This window comes from Mauremys reevesii, linkage group 14 (assembly GCF_016161935.1).
Source record: "Mauremys reevesii isolate NIE-2019 linkage group 14, ASM1616193v1, whole genome shotgun sequence".
NCBI classification, from domain to species: Eukaryota; Metazoa; Chordata; order Testudines; family Geoemydidae; genus Mauremys; species Mauremys reevesii.
In genome coordinates, this window is record NC_052636.1 from 2,302,904 (window position 1) to 2,320,218 (window position 17,315).

General features: G+C 55.3%; 1 protein-coding gene and 1 non-coding gene across 2 annotated transcripts in view; both read left to right on the top strand.

Moving 5' to 3' along the window:
• Positions 1-17,315, top strand: part of LOC120381415 — a 450,632-nt gene that overhangs the window by 34,556 nt on the left and 398,761 nt on the right.
• Positions 2,709-2,780, top strand: TRNAG-UCC. The gene has a single exon. It is a non-coding gene; the product is annotated as a tRNA-Gly (tRNA).

Here is a 17,315-nt window from a genome sequence, read left to right on the forward strand (position 1 = left end):
AAGGGCTGGGAAGAGGATTCGCTAGTAAATGACTTGGAACTAAGCAAAATACCCAGGCATTGGGCTCCCAAAGCAGTTGTGGCCCAGGCCCTGCAGGAGGTCGCCCCTGAAGATATCTCCTTCCTAATCAGCTGCATGTTGCCTATTATTTGGGAAATGCCATCCCTACCTACCCAGACGGAGGGGGACCTGGTTAAACTGCTGGTACTGGAGCAGCTGTACCCCTTCAGCTCCCCCCAAGGAGATGCTGCAAATGTGTAGAAAATGAAATCCCTGTTGAATGTGATATAGCTGCAGAAAGATAACTATTTTTAATAGAGACCTGACATTTGGTGTCTTACAGGGATTCTAAGCGGCACCTGAATTTATTCCCTAATTTAAATCTGTGGCACTAGATTAAAGACATAAAAGGGCATAGTTGAGGGAGTTGTACCTCACTATCGCTACTGATCTGTTGTGCAGTTGCTGAAGAATTCTACGCCAGAGAAGTGTCAAATTACTCCAAGTAACATCAAAGGTGTGACAAGAACTCAGGTAGGAGTTGCAGGTAGTGGTGGTTGATTTTCACTCCAGAGATGGGAGCTGCGGTGACCTGTGTCCAAGGTAAACTATCTTTAGAACCTGCTCCCTAGTTAAGTGGCATTGGTCACACTCCTGAAGGATGCCATGATTAAATTGGGCACAACTGTCTTTTACCATTTGGATCCAAAGTTTCATCAAGCACAGAGAGAAACAGCTGATTCCTTCAGAGCCATTCCATGCCCACGGGTCCCAATCTGGCTGCCTTGTTGGACAAAAAGCACTTCCATGCTGGCAAATGATGGTAGCCAATGAGGGAATGAGGGGATTAGCAAGTGTGAAAATAGAGCACAGGTGGTTTTTCTTATGATGCAGCCTTCCCACATCGTGTGAGAGCCCTTCCCACCACACTTCTGGGAGAAGCCCCAGGGAGAAATGAACTCACAGAAATGGAAGGCTCCTAGGTTATTGTAGAATGTGTCTTCACACAAAGCTGACTGGGTCAAAATGAGAATTAAGAGAAAACTGCCCTATGGGTTTATATGTTGTAATTGTTGAATAAGTTGGTACCAGCGACAATGATATTAAACATGAAGTTAATTAGTATCACGGAAGGGGCTGATGATGTGCTAACTTTCAGTGTTACAATATAATTCAGGTTTTCTTCTCATTCTCTCCCTGCCCCCTCCTACTATACAGGAAATGGAGGCGAATCCTGAAACTAAACCCTCACTCCAAAGGAATTAGAGTGGGGGAATAGGTGAGAGAAATAGCATGTGTGAGAATAGAGACCCAGGATAGACTGTAATTATTTCTATTTCAAATGGAATTTATCTTGATAAATTTTAAGTCTTCTGTTAAGAGGAAAATTACTTGAGACAGGATGTGTAAGCTTTTACCCAGTTAGAGGGTAACAGCCACAGACTTCTCCAGGTCTCTTGTTTACAAAGCAAAGATGTCACATGAGGCAGGAGATGTCAAATCTACAATGGTGATGGATGTGTGATGGGAGCTTTTCTGGGTTGGTTTTTTGGTTTGGTTTGGTTTCTTAATTTAATTTAAATTTTGCCACCAGTTATGTTTATAGAGGCCGAGACCTCTGGTCCGTTCGAGCCCAGCTGTGTAACCCTCAGGCCTGGCTCTGGAATCCTCCCCAAAACTGGCCGTGTTTTTCTTTCATGTTTGATATCTTTGGGGTTCACACATCACCACTACATGCGGTTCAGAGCAACAGATACTTTGAGAAAGTGATGTGTAACTTGTTTGTCCCGGTGTATAAGAATGCACCCCTGGGGCAGCGTCTTTGTCTGGCCTAGGGGGCAGTGGAGAGTCCCGCCACAGACTGAGCTGGTCCATTGTCGGGGGCACATACTTATAGTATGTCCTGTAGAGTCTGCGGGGAACTATTACCGTGCTTCGTTGACTCCAGCAGCTCACTGTATAGTCCCGCCCCTTTCTTCCTCCACTGGGTGTTGAATGACCTGCTGGTTCCCTACCTGGAGGCAATAAACCTGGCCAGGTGCCTTCGTCCCTTATCAGAGTCTGTGGTCATTCGGGGTTCTCTCTGGGTCTGCTGTGCCAGCGATCTGCAGAGCTGGGGCAGCACACATGCAGCTGACTGTTATCAACAGCGAACAAGAGCAGAGCAGCACACCAGTGGCATCTGACAACAGGGTGAAATTTGTCATTATGGTCAGCGATTTTCATTTCCCTTCTCTGCGGGCAGAGATGGGGTTGGAGCTACCGCAGGCTGGGAGGTAGAGCTCATGTCCCCAGGGCCGGCTCCAGCTTTTTTGCCGCCCCAAGTAGGGAACCAGAAAAAAAAATATAAAGCCAATTGGCAGCACTTCAGCAGCAGCTAAAAGGTGCCGCTTCATTCTTCGGCGGTAATTCGGCGGCGGGTCCTTCGGTCCCTCTCTTCCTCTTCGGCGACAGCTCAGAGGGGAAGAGAGGGACTGAGAGACCCGCCACCGAAGACCCGGACCTGCCGCCCCTTTCCATTGGCCGCCCCAAGCAGCTGCTTCCTTCGCTGGTGCCTGGAGCCGGCCCGGCATGTCCCCATCTATCAGTTACTTTGGGAACTTGTCTCTGCTCACAGGCTGCCACCAGCCTGTCTGGCCAGCTGCTGAGCTCTGTGGGGGTGAGTCCCTTGGCATAAGTGGCACCCGGGAGAAACCCTCCTGCCAGATGCACTGGTGGTATAGTGGTGAGCAGAGCTGTCTTCCAAGCAGTTGACCCAGGTTCGATTCCTGGCCAATGCAGGGCTGTGCCCTTTTCTTGGCCGGGAATTGGTTTAATTTCAGTCCCGTTGTATCAGTTTATCAGTGGAATGGCAGAATGAATGTCCCACATCCCAGCAGGTCATTCAACACCCAGTGGAGGAAGAAAGGGGCGGGACTATACAGTGAGCTGCTGGAGTCAACCTGCCATTACAATGTTTGGTTTATTTTTTTAAATGTTTCCTTTACCTCCCTCTCCATTTTGGACTCAGAGGCTTTAAGGGCAGAATTTAATCGTGATCATCTGGCTCAACCTCCTGCACCCCGTCCATAAACGTATCAAGCTCTGTCTTGAAGCCACTTTGGGTTTTTGCCCCACTGCTCCCCTTGGGAGGCTGTTCCAGAACTTCACTCCTCTGGTGGTTAGAAACCTTCACCTAATTTCAAGGTTAAGCTTGTTGATGGCCAGTTTATATCCATTAGTTCATTACTAGTGGGGGCCTGTGATAGTGTGGGGGAGGGAGGGAGAAAGCCTGGAGAACTGACCGTGGGAGCCAGAGAGATTCCCTGTTCCCCGACCACCCGTCTCTGGGAGGAACCAGCTGGAACTGCCCTTGTGAAGCAGCTGCTAATAACTCAGGTGAGAAAACATTATTCCGTTGGAATCAGATTAAAGCCTCCTCACACCCGGTGTCATGGTCACTGATCTGGCTCATTCCTGGGATGTTCCCAGCCACAGCAATGCAGTGAGTGGAACCAAATCCCTCTCCAGAGCCCAGGCACACACACAAATCCTGGGGCTTTTCATTCCTGGGCTGCTGGTGCCATCGTGTGGCCATTTGGTTTCACTCCTTTCTGTTACAACCTTTAGCTTTCTGCACATCCAAGGAATGCATCCGACGAAGTGGGTACTCACCCACGAAAGCTCATGCTCCAATACGTCTGTTAGTCTATAAGGTGCCACAGGACTCTTTGCTGCCTGCATAGAAATGGTAATTCCCTGGGAGAGATTCGGGAGCGTTTCTCTGTTTTGTGTTGTTAAGGACTGAAATGTTCCCCCGGTTCCTCGGTCCCAACCTGCCTCCCGTTATACTGCCCATGCAGCCCCAGCCCAGCCCTCAGCCCCCAGTCGATGCTGATTCCCTCAGCCCCATCTGGGCAGGGGGTGAACCCTGTCACTGCGCATTGCCTAGTTCCCCTAACTCTGAGGGACTTCAGCTGCTCCGTGTCCCCGGGGCCCCTCCACACCACTCCCCTGCTTACCACGGTTCAGATATTGCAGTGGCATGAGTCTGCTTCTCAGCACCTGCCTCTCACTTTAGAGGCCCCACATTAATAACCATTTTCAGTATGAACTTACTGCGGGTTTTATCGCAATATCTGGGTGGGGGGAACCTGTTAAAAATATTCATAAAAGTCCTTTCCCAAAATTGTCCCAGGGCTCTTGATATCCTGTGTATCGGCACTGAACGGCCATTGATCATGTAGCTGGTTGTGGTATAAACATCTTAGGTTCCCCAGCTAGATAAGATCCCATCAATACATAAATGTCAGGGAGCCCTGCCTGAAAGCAGTGACAATCTTAGAACAGTTCATGGGCAGAATTATTACACTAAAGCAGATGTGCAAAGCATGTGCCCTGCCACTGCGCTCCCTCCCCACCGATACAGCTAATGCCATAAGGCCCTGGGGGAGAGGGGCTCCAGGCCTCCTCTTGGTGGCAGAAGGGGTTTGGGGCTTCAAGCGCTTCCACATTGTCCCCTAGTGGCTGGGGCTGGGGGGGGAAGGTGGGAAGGGATGGAAGAGGGTGGGGCCGCAGCAGAAAGGGTGGGGCTTTGGCATCACTAGCCCCTGCTTAGCCAGTAGGGCTCAGTTTAGGGCAGTGGGGCCTGCCTCCTAGGGGGGCACAGGGGGACGTTCATGGGGGCAGCTCAGGGCCCCAGCCAGCCCCCATGGAGAGCAGGGAGGGAGCACCACTCTGCCCCCAGGCTCCTGGCCCCGCCTTGACCCTCCTTACCCCCTCCACATCCCTCTCTGCAGCAAGCCACGGTCCCGGTCCCACCCCCAGCCCCCGTTCTCGACTGTGGCTGCCGAGGGGCCGCGGACACAGATAAGAGGGCACAGTGTGAAAAGTTTGGGGACCACTGGTTTAGGGTGATGCCCTCAAATCACGTCTATGCAGCCCATTAAAAGCTATTCCTCAGCCACCTAGCCCCTCAAGCAGGCCAGACTAGGTATGTTGGGTGGCCATTTGGTTTCACTCCTTTCTGTTAGAACCTTTAGCTTTCTGGGAAGAAATGTTAATTCCCTGGGAGAGACTCGGGAGCGTTTCTCTGGTTTGTGGTGTTAAGGATTGAAATGTTCCCCGGTTCCTGGTCCCCTGTGCTGCCCTTGACTCATCCAGGCAGGAGAACAACATTTCATTGCACACATGTGATTTGTAACCCAGCACCAGCCAAAACTGCTCCATTTGGCACAGCCGCCCCACCCTGCTGCGGAGCTGGGCGGAGCAGGGGGGTCTGTGCAAACACGGTCTGTTCCTGACGTCTTCCCCCAGCGCCTCACTAGATGTGAGGGGGGAGCTCACTCAGACCCTGCTTCCGCTTAGTATTTAAAAACTCCTTATTGGCCCTACCTCTGCCGGCCTTGGATTTCTCCTCCCGTCCCTTCCCTGACAGCTCAGGTGAGGTGGCCGAGTGGTTACGGTGATGCTGCTCATCCATTGTGCTCTGCACGCGTGGGTTCAAATCCCATCCTCATCGGCGACCTTCAGTCTTCTCTCTTCCTGTACAAACAACCCTCTCCCCCCTTTGGTACAATCACAGACCAAACCATGTTGCCTCCTGCCAACAAAAACCATCCCAGGAACTCAGATCCCCCCTCCTTAAAATACAAGGTCTAAACACCAGATTTCTCAAAGAATTCGCTGGTCCTGGATTTCTTAGTTTTTATCTCAAAAGGGAACATCCTCCTCATCTCCCCCAAACACCCCCGGACCTCCACAATTTATTAAAATGCCCCCGTCCTCCTCATGTCTCCTGCCTTCCGCACCCCCAGTCCCGTCTCCCCTCCTCCCCTGGTCCCATCTCATCTCCCCATCCTGTCTCCCCCTTCTCCTCCCTTCCCCCAGTCCTGTGTCCCCCCATCTCCACCCCTCCGGGTCCCATCGCCTCCTTCCCCCTCCCCATCTCCACACCCCGCCCCCATCCTCATGTCCCCGCCCAGTCTCCCCCTTCTCCCTTCCCCCTCCCCGGTCCCGTCTCCCCCATCTCTCCCCTTCCCCCGGTCCCATCTCATCTCCTCCCCGTCCCATCTGCCCCCTTCTCCTCCCTTCGCTCCAGTCCTGTGGCCCCCCCCCAGTCCCGTCTCCCCCCCTGGGCTGGGGTCTCTGAGCTCTGTCCCCACCAGCTCAGGCCCGGGGCTGCCCCTCCCCCCGGGCAGGGCTCAGGAGGGACCCGCCCCCCGCGCAGGCCCCGCAGGCGGGGGAGGGGCAGGTCCCGCGTGGGGCGGACCCGCTCCACCAGGGGGGGAGGGGCGGGGCCCGGTACGCCCCCTTCCCGGGGGGGGGGAAGCCCCGCGCTGCCAGCGGCCGGGGGCCGGGAGCAGCAGGAGGGCCCGGAGCGGGGGAGGGAGAATAAGGGCAGGGCTGTGGAGAACCCCGCCCCCAACGGAGGGGGCAGCGCCGCCTCACAGCCCCCCGGCGCGCACCGCGCTCCAACGGCCGCAACCGTCACGTGACCCCTCCTCCGGCTCCCCCCCGCCCGTCGCGCTCCAACGGCCGGACCCGTCACGTGACCCCTCCGCCGCTCCGCGCTCCAACGGCCCTAACGGTCGGACCCGTCACGTGACCCCTCCTCCGGCTCCCCCCCTCGCGCGGCGCGCTCCAACGGCCCTAACGGCCGGACCCGTCACGTGACTCCTCCTCCGGTTCCCCCCCGCGCGCCGCGCTGCGCTGCGCTGCAATGGCCCTAACGGCCGGTCCCCTCACGTGACTCCTCCCGCGGCTCCCCCGCCCGCGCTCCAACGGCCCTAACGGCCGGACCCGTCACGTGACTCCCCCCCTCCCCCCCCCCGTGCGCCGCGCTCCAACGGCCCTGACGGCCGGTGTAACGACAGAAACATGAACCGCTCCCGATTCGCTACTTTGGCTGCACTGAGCATGCGCGGCCGAACGGAGCATGCCCAGTAACCTCCGCTGTCGCCACTGACCTCTCTCTGCCCTCACTGCTACTCACGATTTGCTGCCTGCTCTTTGGGGGCATTTAAAGGCTCAAGGGGGCAAATCGCAGCGGGGGGGCTGCCAGGGTCTGAGCGGGGGGCAGAAATTGACTGGCCAGAGGGGGTCAAGCTGCTGTAGGCAGCGGCAGGAGAGAGGCTGAAGGGGAAAAATCGGGGGTGGGGGGTGGGAGCCGGGGTTAAGCCCGGGGGGGGGGAGACGCTGCCAGACCCTGTGCGGGGACAAACCCCCGTTTAGGGAGGGGGTGGGGGGGACAGGGGCCCCTCGGGACGAGCTCCCTGCTGGGCTCGCAGATCTGGGGGTGTCGGGCTGGGGGGGGCACAGGCTGTTTTCAGTTCTGCCGCGTGTCAGCCCCGGAGCAGGGGCGGGTTCCCGGGGCTGGGTCTTAAAGGCACCGGCAGCCCAATTCCCAGACTGTCAAAGCTCAGACACTGCAGCACCTCTCGATCCTGTACAAGTGCTGCGGGGCTGTTAGTGCTCCAGCCAGGAGGCTGAATGTGGGGAAATACCGTCCAGACGCCCTCCTCCTCTCCCTCCCTCCCACTCTGCCTCTCCCATTGTGACTGTGGAAAAGTGTCTGCTGTCATTTTCTATGTCTCTATGAAATCCCTGCAGCTCCTTTCTCTTCTACAACGTGCTGAGCTGCTAACTCCCTCCCAGAGCCCACGTGTCTGAACCCCCCAGTAACCCCAACCCCAGCCCCAGCGCAGAGCCTGCACCCTCACTCAAACTCCCATAGCCTGCAACCCTCCCACTCCCCAACTCCTCCCAGAGCCCACGTGTCTGTACCCCCCTGTACTCCAACCCCCTGCCCCAGGTCAGAGCCTGCACCCCTCACTCAAACTCCCCATAGCCTGCAACCCTCCTGCACCCCCAACTCCCTCCCAGAGCCTCGTGTCTGTACCCCCTCCTGCACCCCAATCCCCTGCCCCAGGTCAGAGCCTGCACCCCTCACTCAACCTCCCCATAGCCTGCAACCCTCCCGCCCCCAACTCCCTCCCAGAGCCGCGTGTCCACACCCCCTCCTGTACCCCCAACCCCTGCCCCAGCTCAGAGCCTGCACCCCTCACTCAATCTCCCCATAGCCTGCAACCCTCCCGCCCCCCAACTCCATCCCAGAGCCACGTGTCCACACCCCCTCCTGCACCCCAATCCTCTGCCCCAGCTCAGAGCCTGCACCCCTCACTCAACCTCCCCATAGCCGGCAACCCACCGGCCCCCCAACTCCCTCCCAGAGCCGCGTGTCCACACCCCCTCCTGTACCCCAACCCGCTGCCCCAGGTCAGAGCCTGCACCCCTCACTCAATCTCCCCATAGCCTGCAACCCTCCTGCCCCCCAACTCCATCCCAGAGCCTCGTGTCCACACCCCCTCCTGCACCCCAATCCCCTGCCCCAGCTCAGAGCCTGCACCCCTCACTCAAACTCCCCATAGCCTGCAACCCTCCCGCCCCCCAACTCCATCCCAGAGCCGCGTGTCTTAAATCCAGGCTGGGGCGGGTCAGATCGGGGGCGGGACGCGGGGACATGAGAGTTCGCCTGAGAAGCGGGAAGGCACCGGCGGGGGCAGGGGCCGGGGAGGTCTGTGCGGGGAGGGGATGACAGGCGGGGAGGGTCGTGGGGAGGGGATGAGAGGCCGGGGCCGGGGGTCTGTGCGGGGAGGGGATGACAGGCGGGGATGAGAAGCGGGGAGGGTCCGGTTGTCCCCGGGACCCGCCCGTACGTGGGCTGGCGAGGGCGGGAGCGGCCCCGGGGCAGGCGGGGCGAGGTAGTTCCGGACTCTCCCGGGAGCGGAAGTGACGGCGGGCGGGGCGGCGGGGCCGGGCGGCGTACGGGGGGGGGGCCGTTGGAGCCTCTCCCGGGGCGGGTGCGGGTGCGGTTGAGGGTGTTGGTTGGTGCGTTTGGAGCTCTGGGCATGCGCAGATCGCGGCGCGGGGGGGGAGTGGGGGAGAGCTGCCGCCTCCAGGTACCGGAGCGGGGCCGGGGCCGGGCGGTGACTCTGCCCCGGGGGGAGGGGCCCGGCCCCACTGGGGTCCCTGCGCGGGGCTGGGGGGGGGGCAGGTGACCCCCGAGGAGCGGGGAGAGAAAGGGGGGGGCTGAGATCCCCTCGGATTTACCGCTGCCCCCCCGTGGGGACCCCCCGCCCCCTTTCTCCCTAGAGACCCGCGAGCAGCGCCCAGGGTGACCCCCTCCCCACCCCTGAGAAGTTCCCTGTCTCCCCGATTGTGCCCCATTTTCTCTCCTTCGCCAGGGGCCAGTTCAGGTCTCAGGTTTGGGGTTTCCCCATTCCCACCTGCCGGGAGTTGTCCTTGTGCGGGTGGGAAATGGTTCCCCCGAGGGATTCCTGAGCTGGGCAGAGGCTGGGGGGGCCTGAGACAGGGACACCCCTGGGCTGGGGGGGCCCCTCTCTGCTGGCAACGGGGCCTGGGACGGGCCAGGAAGGGGAGGGAGGAGCAAGTGCCCCCCCCATGGCGACGGCCCAGCCCCAGGTTTCCTCCCAGCTACTTCCCTCCCCATCCAGCAGCCCCCGCCCCCTCATCACCTGCTAGTCACATTCCCAGACCCCACTGCCAGCCCCTCCCCACCCTGTCCAACCCAGCATCCCCCACCCCACCGCTTGCCAGTCACTTTCCCAGACCCCGCAGCCAGTGACCTTCTGGCTCCAGCCCCCTCCTGTCCCCTGTGAAACCCACATCACCCAGGGCTCCCCCCCCCTCCCCAGTCGTGTGAGTGTGGGGGAAGGGGAAACCATCCCATTCTGCTGCTGTTTGAATATCCCTGTATAACCCCCCCAGTTTCCCCCCTTTTCCCTTGAACTGTTGAACGATGACATAAGATCTCCCCCGATGTTGGCGCTTCTCCCTTATATTGGCAAATATTTAGTGTGTGCCCCATTTCCCCCTCAGGTCTGAAATACTGAGCTCAAATGCTTGGAAATCTTCCCGCTTTTCTCCCCAGGTGTGTGACTGAGGTCAGGGCCCTTATCGTACTGACCGTGGCTCAGGCCTTGCCCGAGATCAGGTCCGCCCGTGTGCCGGGCGCTGCACAAACCCTGACTGAGTTTGGAGGCACTTGTTGTGCCAGGCCCTGCATCAACACCAGGTGAAATCAGGCTCCCATTGTGCCAGGCCCCGCAGAGACCCCAAGCGAGATCAGACCCCACTGTTGTGCCAGGGAAAACTGAGACCTGGACCAAGATCACGGCCCCCCTTGTGCCAGGCAGCACACAGCTGCGGCCCAGATTGCTGGCTCCATTGTGCTGGGCACTATAGAGACCTCGACTGAGATCTGTGTCCCCGTCGGGCCTGGCCCTGCACTGACCCCAACCCAGATCACACCCCAATACTCTACTGGGCGCTGCAGAGACCCCGACAGAGATCCTGCCCCCACATTTTGCCAGATGTTGCAGGGACCTCAAACAAAATCCGGGATCCTGTAATGCTGGGAGTTGCAGAGCCCCTGACTGAGGTCAGGCCCCTGTTGGTCAGTGTCTGTGCAGAGCCCTGCACAAGATCAGGTCCCCATTGTGACAGGTGCTGAACAGACACTAAGGGTATCTCTACCCTGCCACTAAAACCCCCCAGCTGGCCCAGGCCAGGTGACTCAGGCTCACGGGCTCAGGCGAAGGGGCTGTTTAATTGCAGTGTAGGTGTCTGGGCTCGGGCTGGGGCCAGGCTGTAGGACCCTGCGAGGTGGGAGGGGGCAAAATTGGGAACTGAACCCAGATTGTTTGTTTGAATTCTTGCTTCTCCCCTTAACCCCAAGCCCAGCGTGTGTGTGTGCAGTGTTGTTTTGGCCTGTGTTTGCCTTGCATTGGCTTCCAACGGAGACTGTGGAATTTCCTTCATTGGAGGTTTTTAAGACCAGGTTAGAGATACGCCAGTCTGGGAATGTCTAGGGATACTTGGTCCTGCCTCAGCACAGGGAGCTGGAGTCGACGCCCTCTCAAGATCCCTTCCAGGCCTACACTGAAATAATTCTCTTTTGTGCTGTGTTGTGTTTGACGCTGAGCTGTTTCGCATGGTGCCGTTTGGAACTGTGATCGCACCATGTTGTGTAGCAGTTTTATGGTGCATTGTTTTGCCTCAGCGTGTTTGGTACCTGTGCTGTGTTGGTTTGAGTTGAGCTATTTTCCATTGTGTGCTTTTGTCCTAGGGTGTGTTAGTTAGAATTGTGTTGCTTTCTTTTCCTTTGTATTGTCATTTTATGCTGTGGAGTGTGGGGTTTTTGTTTTTTTTTTTCCCTCTGAATTGCCTGACATTGTGTTGTGGTGGGTTTTATTCTGTATGTTTTGTTTTCATACGTATCTATTATAGGGCAGCCTAGATGTGTAGGGCCTCAAGCTGTCATCAAGTCCAGCTCCCCCGGCCGAGGCAGGGCCCAGTATCTGTAGATTATCTCTGCCCGAGGTTTGTCCTGCCTGCCAGCCCCCTTGTCAGACTGTTCCCGAGCTGACCTGCCTTAGCTCTGGGGACCCCCACACGGATCTGAGTGGTGAGCAGCTCTGGAGAGAGGAGACCCCAGTGAGTGGCAGCTGGGTAAAGAGACTGAAGTTGGGAGGAGAAACATTGACGTGCCCGAGGTCTCCCAGGCTGTCCGTGACCGAGCTAGAAATAGAGCCCAGTTCTAGGGCTGTTTTGGGCACTGAAGGTCTCTGCCACCCTGGTGTTTCATGCACTGGTGCAAACCCTTAGGACAGACAGAATTTACACTAGTGCGCTCTGATTGGCACTGGTGCACCATGTCCCAGTTTGAAGGCTTGCGGTGGTCGGGGGGACAGTGACCTCACGGTACCAAAGCAGGACGTCAGCAGAGCAGACGCACACACCGTAGCTCTGCCTGGAACACGCAGCATTCACTGCCAGACGGGCTGGGCGATTTTTCAGGGGCCCAGCTTGATGTGCCTGGCTGGGGTGGATTCAGTTCACGGGGGTCTGGGGCGCTGATCGTTTGGGATGTTCCTTTTTGCATAGTCAGTTCTTTCCCTTTATTGGTTCCTCCCCCCCCCACCTCCTGTGCCCGATGTCGCTCTCTTCTTAACTTGCTTCGGTTATTTCAGTTCCAGTTTTTAAATGGGATCTAATCATTGCAAAGCTGAATGAAAGACCAAACAAACAGAACCATTTGAATGTTGGTTCAGAGCTGGTAGAACTGTACCTAGTGAAGCTCTGCTGTAATGACCTGTAAAATGCATCTGACGCAGTGGGGATTCACCCCCGAAAGCTCATGCTCCAAAACGTCTGTTAGTCTGTAAGGTGCCACAGGACTCTTTGGTGCTTTCACAGCTCCAGACTGACACGGCTCCCCCGCTGGTACTTGTACTGACCTGGTCCCCGTAGCATGTTCTGGTGGGGCGGATAAAGCAATGTCAAAGAGCCACAGGCGCGTTTTAGGGCGAAAGGGCTCGTCCGGTGTTTGCTCTCTAGGGAGCATGTCACCGGCCAGGCCTTGCAGTCTGTCAGGAGTCGTGCGCTGGGTTGTATTTAGTCATCTCAAAGTCAAAGGCTAAGACGGCTGGTTCACAGTGTCCAATGAAATCTTGCAACCAGTTATACAAACAGACTCTGATGCTGATAAAACAACCTGGTGTTACTGTTCAGTCCCTTCAAACTATGTAATTAAAATGATGAGATAAGCACATGAGAGATGAACCGACGGCTACTTTCCATTTCTTAATGCCTGATATTTTTACACTGGCTCACACCATCTGTAGGTTTTTTTTAAATTGATGCACAGCAACCAGTCAAGTGGATTAATGAATGCCTGTCAATCACGGATTGCTTTCTGGTGCAAAAGCATCTGATTAAGCACCTAATTAAAACTGTACCATTTCAAATGGAAATGTATCAACACAGCTTAGCTCCAGTGTGTTTAAATGGGAATGAAAAGTTCCTAAATACATGGCAGGATGGTAAATGGGGAAAATAAACGGAAGTTCCTCTACGCAGTGCTGAGGACTTCTGCTCCCAGCCCTTCACGGGCTCTGGCCTCTTGGTTCCCAGTCCCCCATTAGCTGTGTCCCCCTCCCCCAGCCTCAGTCCTGCGTTTACTGCAGATCTTCACTCCCCTCAGCTAGGCGAGGGGGTTGGCTCTGCAGCCACTAAAGCATCTGCTGACTCTGGTCTTGCTGATACTGTCTCACATATTGGGGTATTTAGCTTTCAGGGAAGGATTGATCAGAGTTACTGACGCTGGGAGGTGGGAGAGGAGAGGCTGAGAGGGAGTTTGCTCCTCACACTCTGTAGGGCCATGTTCAACCCTGGTAGCCTCCATGTTACGTCATCCTCCACCCTCCCCCGTGTGAGTCTGCTCATGTGTCAGAGTGTCACCTTCTGATCATAATGCCACTGGCCTCAGCAGAGCTCCCCGACAGGAGCTACGTCACGATGGGGATATGGCAAAGACCAAGCGACACTTTGCCAAGGGATCTGTGTCACTGTCTGACCCCCCTAGGCCAGGGAGAGGGCGACTTTCTGCCAATGGCCTTCAGGACGGGTGCTGAGTTCACTGCGGTGCCCCTCGTCCCCTCTCCATTTCCCTTCTCGCTGTGCTGTCTGGGACGCTGCCCCGCTTCCTGCTCCCCAGGCCACCCCGTGTCTACTCCATGTGCCGGGCTGCTGGCAGCCCCCAGGGAGAGGCCATCCAGCCCCTCAAACTGGTGCCCAGCTGCTGGGCCTCAGGCCTTCTGGGGTGCAGCTCTGAGAGTCCCATTGGCCCCTGCCCCAGGGGTGCTACGGGGCACATCCGTCTAGTGTGTCAGGGCTCAACCCCCTGGCTGAGGCCTCGGGGCACTTTCTTCCTCTCTCCGGGCACCAGGGGAAACAGCAAAAGAGCCGACTGTCGGCAAACAAGGGTAAATAAAGGAATGAAAGAAAGAAATGGGGGGGGGGAGTAAATGTGGACAGCTCCCATCAGGATATGGGCCCCTCTTACTTCTGGGAGCATCTCAGTCCCCTTCAGAGTTTACTGGGTCTCAAGTGCAAGTTTCAGCCTGCTCCCCCTTTGAAACTTTCCCCCCAGCGTCCAAGCAGCAGACAGATAATAAATTCCTTCCATATGGGGTTTTGAATCCCTTCCTGCCATGTGCTCTGAGCTGCTGGGAACTCAGCTAATGGGAAGTCAAGAGCACAAGAACAGTCATTTGTCTTATTTAACATCCCATAATAGTCTATCTGGTGTGGATGGACCTTTCCTGCCAGGCAGGGTGTAATGCGTTCGGTTGCCAGTCAGCACTTCACCTAGGTAAAGTCTGTCTCCTGTCTGGTGATTTACAGAGCCACAGAGCCTCACAATGCAACTGGTCAGATATTAACCCAGGCAGCAACTCACAAGCATTCAGTAAAGTCTAAACACTAAACACATTGTTATAATTCTAATTCCTGTTTTAACAAGACTAACCCAGGGGAGCCAGACTGATTCCAGCCGTGCGTTTGTCCATGTTCAGTTAAGACTTGGGAGCTTTGCACGATCTAACACCTCATCTGCCAGTGTCACAGGCAGGCTGGGCAGGGATGGTGTCTCTGGCCTCTGTTTGCCAGAAGCTGGGAATGGGCGACAGGGGATGGATCACTTGATGGTTCCCTGTTCTGTTCGTTCCCTCTGAAGCACCTGGCACTGGCCGCTGAGCTAGATGGACCATTGCTCTGAGGCAGTGGGACGTTCTTATGTTCACAGTCTGTATCAGGAGTATCTACTCATTGGGACTCGCTGGGGAGCCACAGAAAGGAACAAGATGTGCTGCGGCAAGAAGACCCCGTCTCAGCGCCCCCGGGGTCACACTTCCCAAAAGCTAAAACTAGGCCCAGCCCAGGACAGGGGCACTGCCAGGAGAGACTGGATAAAGGCTGGAGCATCCAACAACTTTGTAAACCTGAGAGAGCTGCCTTGGGGACAGTGACAGGGAGACTGCCCAGAGTGACTCCTTTGATTCTGCTTTTCTCTGGCCTTTGCTTTATAGAATCACAGAACTGGAAGGGACCTCGAGAGGTAGCTAGTCCGGTCCCCTGCACTCAAGGCAGGACTCAGTATTATCTGGACCATCCCTGAGAGGTGTTTGTGCAGCCTGGTCTTAAAGATCCCCAACGATGGAGATTCTACAACCTCCCCAGGCAATTTATTCCAGTGCTTAGCCACTCTGACAGGAAGTTTTTCCCTAATGACTGACACAAACTGCACTCGCTGCAATTTAAGCCTATTGCTTTTTGTCCTGTCCTCCGAGGTTAAGAAGAACAATTTTTCTCCCTCCTCCTTGTAACAACCTTTTATGTACTTGAAAACAGTGATCGTGTTCCCTCTCAGCCCTGGTCTATACTGGGTGGGGATCGATCTAAGATACGCAACTTCAGCTACGACAATAGCGTAGCTGAAGTTGATGTACTGAGATCGACTTATCGCGGCGTCTTCCCGGCGGTGAGTCGACTGCTGCCGCTCCCCCATTGACTCCGCCTGTACCTCTCGCGGCGATGGAGTACAGGAGTCGACAGGAGAGTGCTCGGGGATCTATTTATCGTGTCTAGACTAGACACGATAAATCGACCCCCGATAGCTCAATCTCACAACATCGATCCCCACGGTAGTGTAGACCTGCCCTTAGTCTTCTCTTCTCCAGACTAAACAAACACAATTTTTTCAATCTTCCCTCAGAGGTCTTGTTTTCTAGACCTTTCATCATTTTTGTTGCTCTTCTCTGGACTTTCTCCAGTTTGTCCACATCTTTCCTGAAATGTTCTGCCCAGAACTGGACACACTGCTCCAGTTGAGATCTAATCAGTGCGCAGTAAAGCGGAAGAATTACTCCTCCTGTCTTGCTTACAACACTCCTGCTGATACAGCCCAGAATGATGTTCGCTTGTTTTGCACCAGTGTAGCTCTGTTGACTCATATTTAGTTTGTGATCCACTGTGACCCCCCAATCCCTTTCCGCAGTTCTCCTTCCTAGGCAGCCATTTCCCATTTTGTACGTGTGGAATTGATTGTTCCTTCCTAAGTGACGTACTTGGGATTTGTCCTTATTGAATTTCATCCTATTTACTTCAGACCATTTCTCCAGTTTGTCCAGAGCATTTTCAATTTTAATCCTATCCTCCAAAGCACTTGCAACCCCTCCCAGCTTGGTATCGTCCGCAATCTGGATAAGTGTAACAGAGAGACTCTGCTACTGGTGGGTTTCACCCTGTCTCAGAGGGTTACACCCTGGTGGGAGGGGGCTAGGCCTGTACTGGGATAAGGTCACTCTGTGCTTCACATTGTGGCAGAACCTGGAATGTCCATTAGCAGGGAAACATCCTGGGGGAATCAGCTTGTGGAATGGACAAAAACCCCACCTGAATTTTCTCACCTTGCCCTTCTCGCCCTGGCAGGTTACAGAATAACGTCCACGTTTCGCTCCAGATCATCCCCTCCTCCCAGGGGGAAGGAAATGGCTGCAATGGAGCTGGCTCAGGTAAGGGATTCTCAGGGAGCTGGTGGTGGGTTCTGCTTGGAGGGAGAGGAGCAGTAAATGCATAGGAGGGTGGGAGCTGCTCGAGGGGGTGGGAGGCAGGAACTATCTAGGGTGGGGAAAGGGAGGGGACAGGATGTGACAAACCTGCTGAGACTTGTGTAATCTGGGGCCTACTTTTAAAGAATAGGAGTGGAACTTCCCCTCTTCGTGGAAGAGGAAATAACCCCTCAGCCAGGGCTGGGAAAACTTCCCAGGCTTCCAGTGCTGGAGCCGGAATCTATGGACACTTCATTAGTTACCCCCACCCCCAATCTTTGTGGCAACTGCAAGCTTTATCAGTGATTATTTTATATCCTCTTGCAGGTCATTGATAAGAATGTTAAATAGCACAGAGCCCAGAACCAATCCTTGTGGGAAGCCCCTAGAAAGAAATCCACTCGACCATGGTTCCCCATTTACAATCCCAGTTTTTAACCTATTTAAAATAAGCCCTGTGTATTTTGTATCTTGCTAGTTTTCTAGTCAAAATTATTCTGCTGAACCAAGTCATATGCCTTATCGAAGTCTAGGTATGTTACATCAATACTATTCGTTGCAACCAAACTTTTGATCTCACCCAGTAAGGATATCCAGTTAGTTTGACAGAATCTATTGTGTCTAAACCTTTGTTAATGGGCACTAATTATATTACCCTCCTTAAATTCTTTATTAATGAAATCCAGTATCGGCTGCTGCACTCTTATAATTAGCTGGGTCACCTCTTTTACACGTTTTAAATACTGGCACAGCATTAGCTTTATTCCAGTCTTATGGAATTTCCCCAGCGTTCCAAGTCCTAATTAAAATTATAATTAACAGTCCACCACGCTCCTCCACCAGGTCTTTGAAAACTCTTCTTAT